This window comes from Amphiura filiformis, chromosome 14, assembly GCF_039555335.1.
Source record: "Amphiura filiformis chromosome 14, Afil_fr2py, whole genome shotgun sequence".
Lineage (NCBI taxonomy): Eukaryota > Metazoa > Echinodermata > Ophiuroidea > Amphilepidida > Amphiuridae > Amphiura > Amphiura filiformis.
Window position 1 is genome coordinate 66,131,226 of NC_092641.1, and position 14,039 is coordinate 66,145,264.

A 14,039-nucleotide genomic window follows, 5' to 3' on the forward strand; every position below is an offset into this window, starting at 1 on the left:
TTCTCTCATTAGGACACCTCTTGTATTCTTTATACAGTTTGTTTTTAACATTTATACTCTTTAATAATCCTTTTGTTATCCATGGGGACAATGGATCCTTCCTCCTATTTGGAGTGTATTTCATAAGAGGAAGACACTCATCATATAAGTTTTTAAAAATATTAATACATTTGTCATAATCATCATTTACATCAATACCGTCAAATTCTTCATGCCATTTCACTTGAGACAGTTTATGTTTAAACAATCTAATATTTCCGTCACTGAATATTCTCTTATAAGTTGTACTTGACTGTTTCTTGTGATTAGTTTTTTGATTGAATTTCGAAACTAAAACAGTGGGGAAATGGTCACTTATGTCCGTTATAAGAATAGCTGAATTGACCACATCTTGATTGTTAGTTAAGATATTGTCAATTATTGTTGCGGTTTCATTTGTTATTCTGGTTGGCTTAAAAATTGTAGGGATGAATGAATAGGAAAACACATATTGATATAATCACGTGTAGGCCTACAAGTGTCTTCTTTCAATAAATCTATATTAAAATCTCCCATCACATAGCATGTTTTATTCTCATTTGCAATTTTCTCAAAAGTTGGATTTATGTCTTGAATAAAACTGTCGATTAAATCAAAATTTTCAATTGATCGTCGGCTTTTCATCCCACCTACATAAACTTTAAGCATAAATCATCAGATTTATAAAGTTTACTTCAAGTACTGTTAAATATCAAAAATATCAATTTTAATGATTTGCCATAAAATGTGTATTAAATTGCGAATTTCAAAAATCAAAATTATTTGATATCAGAATGACATTCTTCGTATTCAGAATGCAATTCGATATGTCTGATGTGCTCTCATGTCCCACAATAAATACTGTCCAAACGTTCATACCCCAGCCCTTAACATAATGTGCACAACAAAAAAATAGGTAATGCATCAAACCGGCTAACCATGTGAACCAACATGACCCAACTCCATATGACTACCTTTGAAACAATGAAGATGAAATGACACAATGAGTCCATATGTCATAGTATACTTCTAAAACTTCTTAGGTGCTTGTATGTGTATTGAAACATGATCATCAAAATAGATCTAAGGGCCACTGTAAAAGATGTACTTGAGTATTGAGTCCCACGGTTGTTTGATGTGATGCTTTATTTAATTTTCTAATAAAACATTATATGTGATGCGATCAAGCAAAATCAGTCGGAACACGGTAATATATATTAAATTTTCAGTTTCTTATAGGATAGTAAAAAGCATTTACAAAGCTGGATTTTCCAGAAACCCCCATTGAAATTGAACAACCAGTTCCGAAGATATGAGCAATAAAAAGAGTTTCCTTGCCAAATGTTAGTCTTTTTGCTGATGCTGTAATACCATTATACAAGTGTTTACCCCTTGTAAAGATGCAAACAAAATTTAAGATAAATAGCGCCATCATTGTTCAACTTTTCTTAAAAGTGGCCCCGTTTTACATGCCATTAAACAACCGTGGTCCAAGATGGCAGCCAAATTTCATGCTAAGTTAAAACAGACTGGGTATATCCTCAACCTCTTGGATATTGTTCTACCATTGGTCATGGAAACCTTTCGTGCTTCCCAAGGTCGCAATAAACAAATTCAAATTCCTTTTTTGCCAAAAATTTCGCGACCTCATTGCATGTTGAGCTAGATTAGTAATAAAGGTCACTTATATATACAGCAACTAAACAAGCTATGACACTACTTTTACATAGTGTTAATAACTAACTAGTCATAAATGAGTAGAAGCAAAAACATAAGGACATTTGCATTTTGTTTCAGTTTCAGAGGGGGTCAATGACAGACCCGAATATTTTCCCATTTTCATGGACCAATGGTGACGTTTTCATGCAATTTTAAGGCTGTGTTGATGCTCAAAATGAATTAATTATCTGTCAGAAAACCAAGCATTTGTATTTCCCCTGCATGATGTCAGACCCCCCTAAAATGCATAGCCCTTGCAGAAGATCAGATACTTAATTCGCACGATGTGGAGGAGGCACTATTTACCAGTATTCCTATCAATCTCACTCTTCATGTACTCCGAGTAAGGCTTAGTGAGGATAAAGACCTCAAGAACTGAGCACTTCTCGCAATTGTGATGTGCCCTGAGTAATTGAATTTGAGTGTTTATAATTTGAAACAATTTTCATGGGATATATGAGAGATTGGAACCCCGTTTCAAGTATTCATGTAAGAGTTTGTGTATAAAAACCTGGGGGAATCCCGTTCAATCATATCTAATCTACATAATGTGACCATTGTATTGCATAATGTAATGTAAAATCATGGCTGGGAATTTAGATATTGGTTTTAAAGTTTATGTGCCTTAAAAGAAAGGTACCTGTGAGCCAGTCAATTTGCATAATTAATCCTGCACTATACACACAAATATTACGCAAGTACAAAAGTGAAGGAGATCATTACTGATGCGTTAGACCCAGCTTTAACCACCGTTTATCAGTGGGAGCTGGTAGCCTAATGGATAAGGCGTCCGACTAGAGATCGGAAGGTCGTGGGTTCGATTCCCATGCCGGCACATTCCCTTGTTTTCTTTTCAAGTTGGGTTGTGTGCCGGTCGGGATATTTGTTGTCATGTTTAATTGTAACACTTTGGGTTGGTAAACTGCTCATTCTTTCTCACATAAATATGCTCAAAGAGTATGTTGAAAGAAGTGACAGTGACATTTCAAAACCAGTGTGTACAGTAAAACATGCTGACAATGTAGCAAACATACCGATGTACACAAACTCGCCACTGCAATCAAAAGTAAAGATGACAATTCTGATGTCACATTTGACCAGGATATTGACTTGAAGCATAAAGAGTACTACAGGGCCTTATATTTGAACACGTTATACTGCATGTTATCAGGTATACACAAACTTATAATCCCTGTTTGCTGAGAAACGGTCGTCCCTTTGTTTAATCATTTGGGCCCTGGGCCTATAATATTTGACCTAAGACCTCATAGTGCAGTTTTGTACACGGCAAATTCACCGTGACCTTTTCAGCCATAAACCCGCTTAGTGAAGATTAAACCGAAATATCCAGTACTAAACCATTATAGTAATCGATTGTCCAATGCAAATTTCTTACCACGTGATAGTATTAACCCAATGGGCGATCGAATTGCCCGCTACCGTCGACTAATCCAATCGATAATGACGCTATTGACATGTACGGACGGAGCTCCACTGACTGATTTTTGGGGTATTTTTCACTGGTTTGCTATCATTTACTTATCAAGGCGGTCCCCCGTTATTATAAGGACAATGCTAATAATTTAGGTAGCAATGCTAACAGTATACCAACTCAGAGCACAGTAGCTGCTCTATTTTCTGAGAAACGACAGGCAAAGTTTGCGTATCTCATTAAATTTAATATTCATTATCTATTTTATAAACCGATGGTGTTATGTTATTCATGCTTTCACTGAAGATGAACAACAGTTTGTCCGAGAAAACTTTGTTTTTTTGCAATTGGAAGCTTCTCAGCTTTAATTCTTTATGCTGTGAGAATATGTTATATTTTAACTTTCAAAAGAACATTTGAGCCTACAATGACATTAATCAAGTGTTTACAGCTTTACCTATGAATATTGATACCATGTTGAGGTTTTCAAAGGTTTAAACTTTGCATTAAAATTTCTCGGAAATATTCCAAAAACATTAACGTGTGTGAGAGATAATTTTTAGCCAGCTGGAATTCTTTATGCAATAACCTTTTATGCAATAATTATATCAACATTAACGTACCGAGCATCATCTTACACGCAAGCTTTCATTTTCAATATCGTGCAGGTTTTTTGTTTGTTTGTTTGTTTGTTTGTTTTTTAATTTGAACAAAACCTCATTAAATGTTTTGCAAGAAGCAGATTGTTTAAAAAAGAACGAAGAGGATTTCACCGAACAAAATATGAAGCCCATTGACAGTTAACTGAGTTAACCACTAGTGCGCATTGCGTTGAATGATCTTCTTTCAAACTTGGAATGAAGTGAATTAAGGTATGTTATGTAATCGCTAATTTTTCGCAGTCAGTCAATCGAATCATTTAAAATTAGCATATAAGATGCATAATAAAATGGGATTCACGCTGATTATTAAATTTTCGGATTCTGATGCCTTATTCTCGACCAAATTTATTCAACCGGTATTTTTTTTCTGGGACACCCTGTTCAACCAAAAATTGCTGCAGTTGTGACACATTTAAAAAAACAAACAAATAAAAGTATTTTTAGTACATGGGGCTCTGTCTCCTTTTCCTGTCCATTTTTGTTCATTTTCCTTCATTACCCTCCCCCCACCCATTTCCCCAGTGATCGTCCAAACTGCGCCACACGGCCGTTCGCCGCCTATGCGTGATGTCCACTTTTATCTAGAGCGCCCTCAGTTTTGACTTAAGGAGTCTTATTTCGTTTAAGTGGTGTAGGGCGATACAAAGAGTTATAATGGTAAACTACCGATACCAATTAGCACACAAAAGTATAGCGGTACTGTTGACTCAAAATTCTCATACCGCCCAACCCTACATAGTTACCGAATGTAATCGGTCGCCGATAATGGCGACGAAATATCCTTTCGAAGGTTAAAATAACCCATTTTGATCACTAGGATAGACCCACAAAAACACTCCCAATTATCTTTTATTAATTTTTTCAAGTAAACCTGAAGCTTTAGATAAAAATGCTATCCAAGAATTACCGTTCACACTCCTTAAGCTTAATAATAGACAACTTATGTCCGTACACCATCACTACTTCACTGCACAAAATGCGAATCATACCATACGGTATAGCGTATTTTAGTCAGAATATTGGAACATAAAAACAGTTAATAATCATCCTCGCTTTATTTACAAGTAAAACAGATGCTAATGATAATAATTTGTGCGAGCATAACAGTGTCACAGTCCATATGCTTTGCAGAAATGATATGACATGTAGGGATAATACACGCACTATACTGTACTACAGTAGTACATGTACATGTAAACTATACATCTACATTTTTTACGAAAATGTTTTACGAAACCCAATATTTACATTTTGTCCTTCCGTAGTTCTTTACGATGCTGAAATAGTGTATCGGTATGTTCCGATATCATCGTCGCACTCTTCCGAAGCTTTTTTCAACCAGCTACGTAACTAAATGCTGTACGGGCCCAAATTTCCGATAAAATTCTACATTACATATAATTTTACGTACCGGGTTCCGTAGTACTTAACAATGCTAAAATAACATACCGTTATATTCCAATTTCAACATCAAGTTCTTACGAAAGACTAATATTGGTTTTGTCACATGCGTAAGTTACGTAACAATACGCAAAGAGTTTTCGCTTGTTTTTACCAGCTACATTACACAATTTTCTGCGAGGCCTAAAATCTCGATAAATTTTAGATTTTCCATTTTGCCCGTAGTTCTTTGCGATGCTGAAAAAGTGTATCGGTATGGTTCCGATATCATCGTCGCACCCTTCCGGAGAACCAATTTGGTCCGTGTGACAAATGTAACTAAAATGCTCTACGGGCCAAAATTCTCCACTGTCTAATGTCTTGTTCTGTACTGGGTTCCGTAGTACTTTACGATACTGAAATAACATACCTGTATGTTCCGATTTCATCATTAAGCTCCTACGAAAGACCAATTATGTACGCAACAATACGCGATAAGTTTTAGCCTATTTTAACCAGCTACGTAACTTATTTTTACGGGGCCTAAAATCTGGAGTAAATTCTACATTTTGCTGTGTCGTACTTCTTTACGATGTTAAATAGGCTAAAATAGCGTACCGGTATGTTCAGATTCACCGTCACAGTTTATGTTTTGGTGAAAAAAAGACCGAATTTTTCCACCCGTCTACGTTCTAAACTGCCCGTCCAACAGACGGGTGGCCACTGACCGGGTCTTCATGAATAGATTCAATTAAACTTACATTAATTGCTTTAGCTTAGAGTCAAAATTATTGTTAAATTGAAGGTATTGGACACTTTAACTATTATATAAACTTGATCTAATGGGATTGTAAGGAAGCTTAAAAACTTAACTTTCAGTAAGCTTAAAGCGTAATATGTATTACGTGTCCATATCTTCAACGTACTCATCAGTAACTGTGGGCATTCGCTGTGTAGGCGTCTGACACTCCACAAACGTATATACGAGACTAATAGTTTACCCCCTCAGTTTTCGTTGTTTTCGATAAAAGTGGACGCTAAAAACGGCCGTGGCCAACACAGATTTTTGATCAGAACATGATAATAAACACGACCACATGTAGTTTTCACCCATATACCTTCCCATCACCCAAACAAACTTACTCACAAACCGCGTATGTCGAAAACCGCGAAAGCCGAGAACCGCTCTAGTTTTGATTAATCTGCATTTATTTCTAATCAGCTCTTACGAAATATGTGTAGGTTGTCATAATTACCATGAATAGTGTCTGCACATCTTTAGGCTTATATGCATGAAAATTAAAATGTTTAAGCAGACGACCGAGTCGGAACAAGTATAATAAAATGGCACTGACGAAGCTTCTGATACAAATTGCACTGCTTCATTACAGTCTAGGTAAGTATATAATTCTTGATGTTCGAAATAAATATAACGCTCAACTGCATCCGTGTTGCTATTCGGGCGTATGAGAGTTGGTGGATAACCAGTCCGGTTATTTAAGCCCGCTAAAAGAGCCGTCACTGTCTGCCTCGTAGTCGTCCCCGCCTCTGGCCATACATGCAGCGATTACCAAATAGGGTGCAACTTTACTAGTCTTATTACAAGACTGCCCTACCCTAACCCTAAACCCTAACCCTAAACGCCGTAAACAAGACCTGGACTCAAGTCTAGAAAGTTGCACCCTATCTATTCGGTAATTGTATCGAATCTTTTGCCTACCAATTTGGCTCGCTGAAAACAACGAAATGACACTATTTGCGCGGCAACAAACGTATTCTATTTGTACACTGGCCCTACTTACCCCGTGTTCAAAATCCATCAAAGGACTTATATGTTATAATAGTGCAATTGATTTCAGTTTACATGTACTACAATCGTGCAAATCAAGTTAAAGTTGCCATATTTGGCAGATAAATAGTACTTATGGCGCTAATTAATCTAGGCTATGGAGGCAATTTAACAGTACCCTCGTTCAAGTAGAAAAAGGTCATTGAAATTGGCGCAGAGGGTCAAGTTCAGAACTACCTGTTCAAAACTTACACGATCGTGATCCACTGGTAATAAGAATTCAGAAAAAGTATACTTTGACCTATCTATGATGTACGGCTATGGAGTTATGGGTAAAAGAGTAACATTGTGACCAATTTTGTCCCTGCTGGGGGCGAAAATAAAATCGGAAAAAGGAGAGTTTTAACCATCTTGGGTGCTTTTTTTATCCAGGTAACACAACAATTTGTTAAGGTCATATTGATTCAATATAGAACTCATGCGACTCAATAGGTATTGTCGATTTTGGACATAGGACAAACTATTATTTATCATGGAAATAACAATAATTTAGGACCATTTTACACAAAATGGGGGCATTTTTCAATTTTGCTACATGTGGTGCCTAAACTAAACATGACGTCACAACGTTACATATTTCCTCATAACTCCACAACCGTACATCGTAGATAGGTCAAACTATACTTTTTTGAACTTGACCTCTGTGTATAGGTTCAACGACCTTTTCCCACCAAATAAGGGTGCTGTTGAAATACCTCCATATCCTATAATGATAAGCCAAATGCGGCAAATGTATAATGATTTCCCCGAGTGTTACGGGACTTTATTGGACTATAAGCACAGAAGCCCGGGGCACTCAATACTCTAATGTGCTTTTTGTGCAGTTGTATGCCCGTTTGCCTCCAATTCTTGTATTATTTGAAAAGGTGATGCTTTAGAGGACCATTTCGTGATCCACAGCCTCACCCTTGGCTTACGTTCTGGTTAACAGAACGAAATTACAACACAGTGTAATACATATAATCATACAAAACTCACAAACGCAAAATCGGAATCAGCTGAAATTTTTGGAACAAGCTTTTTTCTTGGATATCTATTTTAATACATGTAACATATAGTAGATAGGCCACATAGTGGCTACATAGGGTCCGGTGCAACAGTTTTGAACAAAGGTGACAGCCAGCTTAGCAGTAATTGCTAGAGTCTCTTTTATCTGTTTAACCCGGCTGAAAGTGAAGTGACTGAGATATGTTGGTTGAAAATTTGGTGTTTTGTGACTCCCCACCCCCATTTTAGCCACAAATGTCAAATATTAAAGTTGACTGAAAAATGACTGCAACCTTAATCAGAAATTTTGAAACCTCATTTGGAGACTAGAAGAGGTGAATTTGATATCCCGAGCGGGACTAGAAGGGACTTTTGGAATATGATATCCCTAAAGCGAGGGTTTTATTTTTATTTTGATACCCCTAGTGAGATTCTCGATACTAGGGCAGGTCTAGCTATTGAAAAACAGATCGAGCATGGTTACCCAGCCAGAATCCAAGAACCCCTCCGAGGCGGGGTCATATAATTTTATATAAATATGTATTTTTTGAGAGTTTCTAATGTACAATGGCAAAGAGTTGAAGGCACCAGAGTGACTTTGTCGTGTACTCTTCCAGTTGAGGGGTCTACCTTAGTTTCGTTCACTTGGCGCAGAGGTGATTGGTGGGGACCCATAATTGCTTACTGGGATACTACAACTACTAATGGACCTGTTAACATGCCTGATTTTCCTATCGAGGAATATGAAATGACTTTTGATCGAGCAACTGTAGAAAGTGATCTCATTATAAAGAGCATTTCTCTCGATGATGAATCGCAATATTTGTGTATAACCAACTATATACCATTGCCACCTGGTGGAAGTCCAGCGCGAAATTTTTCCGTTACGGTGACGGGTAAGTCTACTCCGTAATTATAAAACGAATACACTACATACAGCTATAATTGTAGGTTAACATGTTCTTGATTTAAGATTTTTATTCCGGAATCGCTGCCTTGAAACACGTCTTAGGCGCGGTTGGAAAGGAAAGTGACCACGTTTCTCCAACAGGGAGAACAATTTCATCATAATATATCTGATTTGAATAACTTTAATATTAACTTCTTCCATCTCTTCGTAGCTGCAGATAAGTCAAGTTCTTTAAAAAAAAAGATTAATAAAGAAAATTGACACTACATCGTATTCTTGCTATTAGCAAGAATACACTGTTGAGTCAATGGCATCGCACGACCTTCCGTGAACATTACAATGTTCAACGTTGTCTCCCACAGTACATGTGGCTTTAAGCCAGGATTTGCTGAGTTCCATTTGCTGAGCTCTCTTTCGCTCGCGGTTGGAAAATATTATTCACTTATGTTTGGAACAGTTTCTAAAAAATGAAATTTTGCGTAGAACACGTTCCCGCCGACCAATTTTTAATAAAATATGTCCGATGTGCTTTTTCTGGGGTGCTCCTACAATGATGGTCAAATTTACTAAAAATGTATTTTAAGGCCGATGGTGGTGATTTTGGTGGCTACGGGGGTCGTTCAATAAAATTCGCTCTTATAACTTTAGTTTTGTAATTGCTAGCTTCTTTAAGGGGAGGGGCAACACTATTGAGCACTGTGATTATTGAGTGATTATTCATGGTAATGTTTTTCATGGTATTGTTTTCAATGGGCGATATTTTAGGAATATTGGATAAAAATTCATTTATGAGTAGTTTAATATATTTATTGCATATAAATAGTGCTAATAACCAGTTTAAATGTTGTTATTGAATAATCATGTTTTTTAATATTCAAAATGCAAAATTGCTACCTAATTAGCATATATCAATGCGATTTTCTCAGCAACCATAATGATTCCTACCAAATTTTGCATGTATGTTGTTGGGACACATATCTAAAAAGTCTTGAAGAGATATTAAGTTTTGACCTTTATTACCGTGAAGAGTAATCTGTGTCTCACAAAATACCCACTATTACCCACATCTTGAGGGGAGGGGGAAAATGGAGGCTAAAATTTCGATTTTGAAGCCATTTTCAAAACGTCACCACGGTCAAGGTCAAGCCATATATTGCGATGGGTTTGTGTATGTGCTTTGTCACATTGGTGGGTGTACCTTGCCCTCGATGTATCCCCGGGGGTGGGGAAAGTCATTAATGCAACCTCATAAAAGATATTCTCCCGGCCCCGTCTTCACATATCTGAGTATAGGGATCATAATTGAGCTCCTTTAATAGTTCAACGTAATGCCTAAATAAATTTTCTATATGTTCTGTCTTTCTGTACAATTTAAAAGGCCCCTACTCTCAGAGAAACGAAGAGGGCCTGGTGTTCATCTTTTGTACGGTTACATTAATGACTTCCCCCACCCCCAGGGATACATTGAGGGCATATTATACCCACTAATGTAACGTATAGATCCACACGCACACGTCACATATACACCCCACCCCAATATGTGATTTGACCTTGACCGTAGTGACGTTTGAAAAATGGCTTCAAAATCGAAAATTTGGCCTCCATTTTCCACCCTCCCCCTCACGATGTGGGTGATGGAGGACATTTGTAATGAGTGAATTTTGTCTACAGCTAGTGATATAATGAAATATCAAGCACATTATCAATAATATCATCATCATATCCAATGTTTTCAAAAAGTTGATTATATTCAACAGATCCTTTAATTCTTTTGAGGAGTGTATCTTGGGTGCTTTTTATTCAATATAGAACTAATGCGACTCAATAGGTATTGTCGATTTTGATGTGTTAGTAAGGTAACGAAACATCCCACATATATAGAACAAACTATTATTTTTTTTATTTATCATGGAAATAACAATAATTTAGGACCATTTTCAACAAAATCGGGGCATTTTTCAATTTTTTTCCATGTGGTGCCAAAATTAGACCTATGACGTCACAACGTTACATTTTTGCTCATAACTCCACAACCGGTCTATCGTAGATAGGTCAAACTATACTTTTTTTAATTTGCCCTCTGTGTATAGGTTCAACGACCTTTTCCCACCAAATAAGGGTGCTGTTGAAATACCTCCATATCCTATAATGATAGGCGGTATAAGTACTGTATCTCTGCCAAATACGGCAAATTTAAAATGATTTGCACGATTGTTACGGGAATTTATTGGACTATAAGCACAGAAACCCGGGGCACTAAATACTCTAATGTGCTTTATGTGCAGTATGCCTGCAATTCTTGCATTGTTGCAAAAGTGATGTTTTAGAGGAGCATTTCGTGATCCAAAGCCTCACCTCCCCCCGCACTTTTCTCATAAAAAGTAGCGATTTTTATACCACTGGAAACCTCTGGCTATTTAATATTTACGTACATGCAGGGTATCTTCCCATCCTGTGGTTTCTTCTCCTTCTCCTTCTCCTTCTCCTCCTCCTCCTCCTTCTTCTATCAAACACATCATTCTGTCAAGGCTAGCGCTAAAACTACGAGGGCCCCAGGACCCATATGTGGTACACTTATTAGCCCTACGCCGTAGATGTGCATTTTGCCCATCTCGACCCCAGAGGTCAAAGGTCACGGGCCCCAGGGGCCCAAATGTAAAAAATCAAACCATGCTGTTTCTCATCAGATGAAGCGGCCTGAGGGCCCTGAGTTGGTACACGGAGAGCCTTATGGGTACTTTATAAATACAAGTAGAAATGAGCCCCATATGTTATATATTATGGTCCCCAGGGCCCCTAATATTAAAATAAGGGGCAACAGATTGACAAGGCTAGCTCTAAAGCTACAAGGACACTAGGGCTCATATGTGGCACGTGTATGAGCCCTAAATTGTGGATGTGCCTTTTTGCCCATTTTGGCCCTAGTTGTTCAAGGCTAGGGCCCCCAGAGGCCAAAATGTTAAAACAAAGGGCCGGCTGTTTCTCAGCAAATAAAGCAGCTACATGGTTCAGACTTGGTACACTATAATAGTCTTCAGCATTATATTGTTATATGTATATATGAACCCCATGAGTCACACAATATGGGCCTAACATAGGGTCGGCCGTTACTCAGTAAATAAAGCAGCTACAATGCCCAGCTTAAGTCTACTGATAGAACTACAAAATTGTACTTCAACATATGTACACGAGCCTCATAAGTCAAATATTATGGGCCCCAGGGCCCCAGATGTTAAAACAAAGGGCCGGCCGTTTCTCATCATATAAAGCAGCTTTAGGGCTTACAGTTTGTACATAGATTGCATCTGATAATTACATTGTTATATGTACATATGAGCCCCATATATCACATAAAATGGGCCCCAGGGCCCCAAACGCTAAAACATAGGGCCGGTCGTTACTCAGTAAATAAAGCAGCTACAGTGCCCAGCTTGAGTCTACTGATAGCACTTGAGATTTATACTTCAACATATGTATATGGGCCTCATAAGCCAAATGTTATGGGCCCCAGGGCCCCAAATATTACAACAAAGGGCCGGCCATTTCTCATCTAATAAAGCAGCTTCCGGGCTCAGAATTGGTACACAGATAGCACCTGAGAATTATATTGTTACTAACACCTACACACCCACCCTTCCCCACACGTAAGACTAAACAGACTAGACAGATCCGTATTATAATATAATATAAAATAATTGAAAATACCAGCGTGAAGCGTTAAGGCTGTTCCAGTTAAAGTACATACCCATTGGCTGTTCCATTTAATTTACATACTCCCTCTGAAATGGCCCCAAAATAGGCTGTTCCGTTTAATTTACATACTCCCTCTGAAATGGCTGTTCCATTTAATTTACATACTCCCTCTGAATAGTTTTCCCTAATCATATTGCATAACCTCACTGTGAATAAGAGAGACTGACAACAGCAACATAATTATGGAGAGTAAGAAATACGAATCCCCTGGGAAGGGACGTTTTACAATTTCTTTATTTTAAGTGCTAACCTACATTAAATTAAAGCTTGTGACTTGGACTTTCACTTTTTATACATTTTCCGCCCAATTGGCGACTTTTTTAAATTTCTTTATTTTAAGTCCTCAGCAAATAAGGACTGTAAGTTTGGGTACACCGATAACATGCGGGTATAGCCGTATTTGTGTAGAAATATAAGGCCCTCTAGTTTAGATTAAATCGCTTAGCAAAAATTTCGTCAAAATTGGGTTACGTTCTGGTTAACAGAACGAAATTACAACACAGTATAATACACATATTCATACAAAACTCACAAACGCAAAATCGGATGATCAGCTGAAATTTTGGGAACAGGCTTTTTTCGTGGATATCTATTTTAATATAATATACATAGTAGAGAGGCCACATAGTGGCTACATAGGGTCCCGTACAATAGTTTTGAACAAAGGGCCTCTTATGTTGTGCGCCTTAACAGGCTGCCGCTTAGATGGGCTCCCACTTTACTTGAACTTTTAGACCTTTTCTAGGTCGAGTTTTGGAGCAAATCTTTAACAGACAGAATTGTTAACATCACTGGCCACATTGGACATCATGAACTGCTATTGCATAATTATCATCAAATATATTACAGAAAATCAAATTTCATCTAGGTCACCTGTATTTAACTACACTACAGTGTGGACATTTTTACTACAGTCACTGCTGACTACTTTATGTTGGGGATCAATTCTTAATCTTCTACTTCATATTGGATCAATACCAAATCTTCTTGTTTGTAACTTGATTTCTATTGATTGCACAATGTTGGATCCACTAAAGTTGAGTACTTTATTGACTTTAGTCATACTATGCCCATGCATCACTGAACATCAACATGGAGCTGTTATACATCAAGTGAAATACTATAGTGGAAATGGCAACTTTGTTCATAATAAATATCTTGGTTCCCACATTCACTTTTACCAAAACTGTACAGCTACATTTCAGCTGCAACTACTCATTTCAGGGGAAGTTAACCCTAACCCTGGACCATGCCATCTGTGAATCTCGGTGTTATAAATGCGCAGTCGGTTGGAAGCAAATCGTCTGTTTTAGTGGACTCCATATTAGA

At 37.5% G+C, this 14,039-nt stretch overlaps 1 non-coding gene across 1 annotated transcript; it reads left to right on the top strand.

The window, feature by feature from the left end:
- Positions 1 to 2,500: 2,500 nt before the first annotated feature.
- Trnas-aga (transfer RNA serine (anticodon AGA)) lies at positions 2,501 to 2,574 on the top strand. The gene has a single exon. It is a non-coding gene; the product is annotated as a tRNA-Ser (tRNA).
- The last annotated feature ends 11,465 nt before the right edge of the window (positions 2,575 to 14,039 follow it).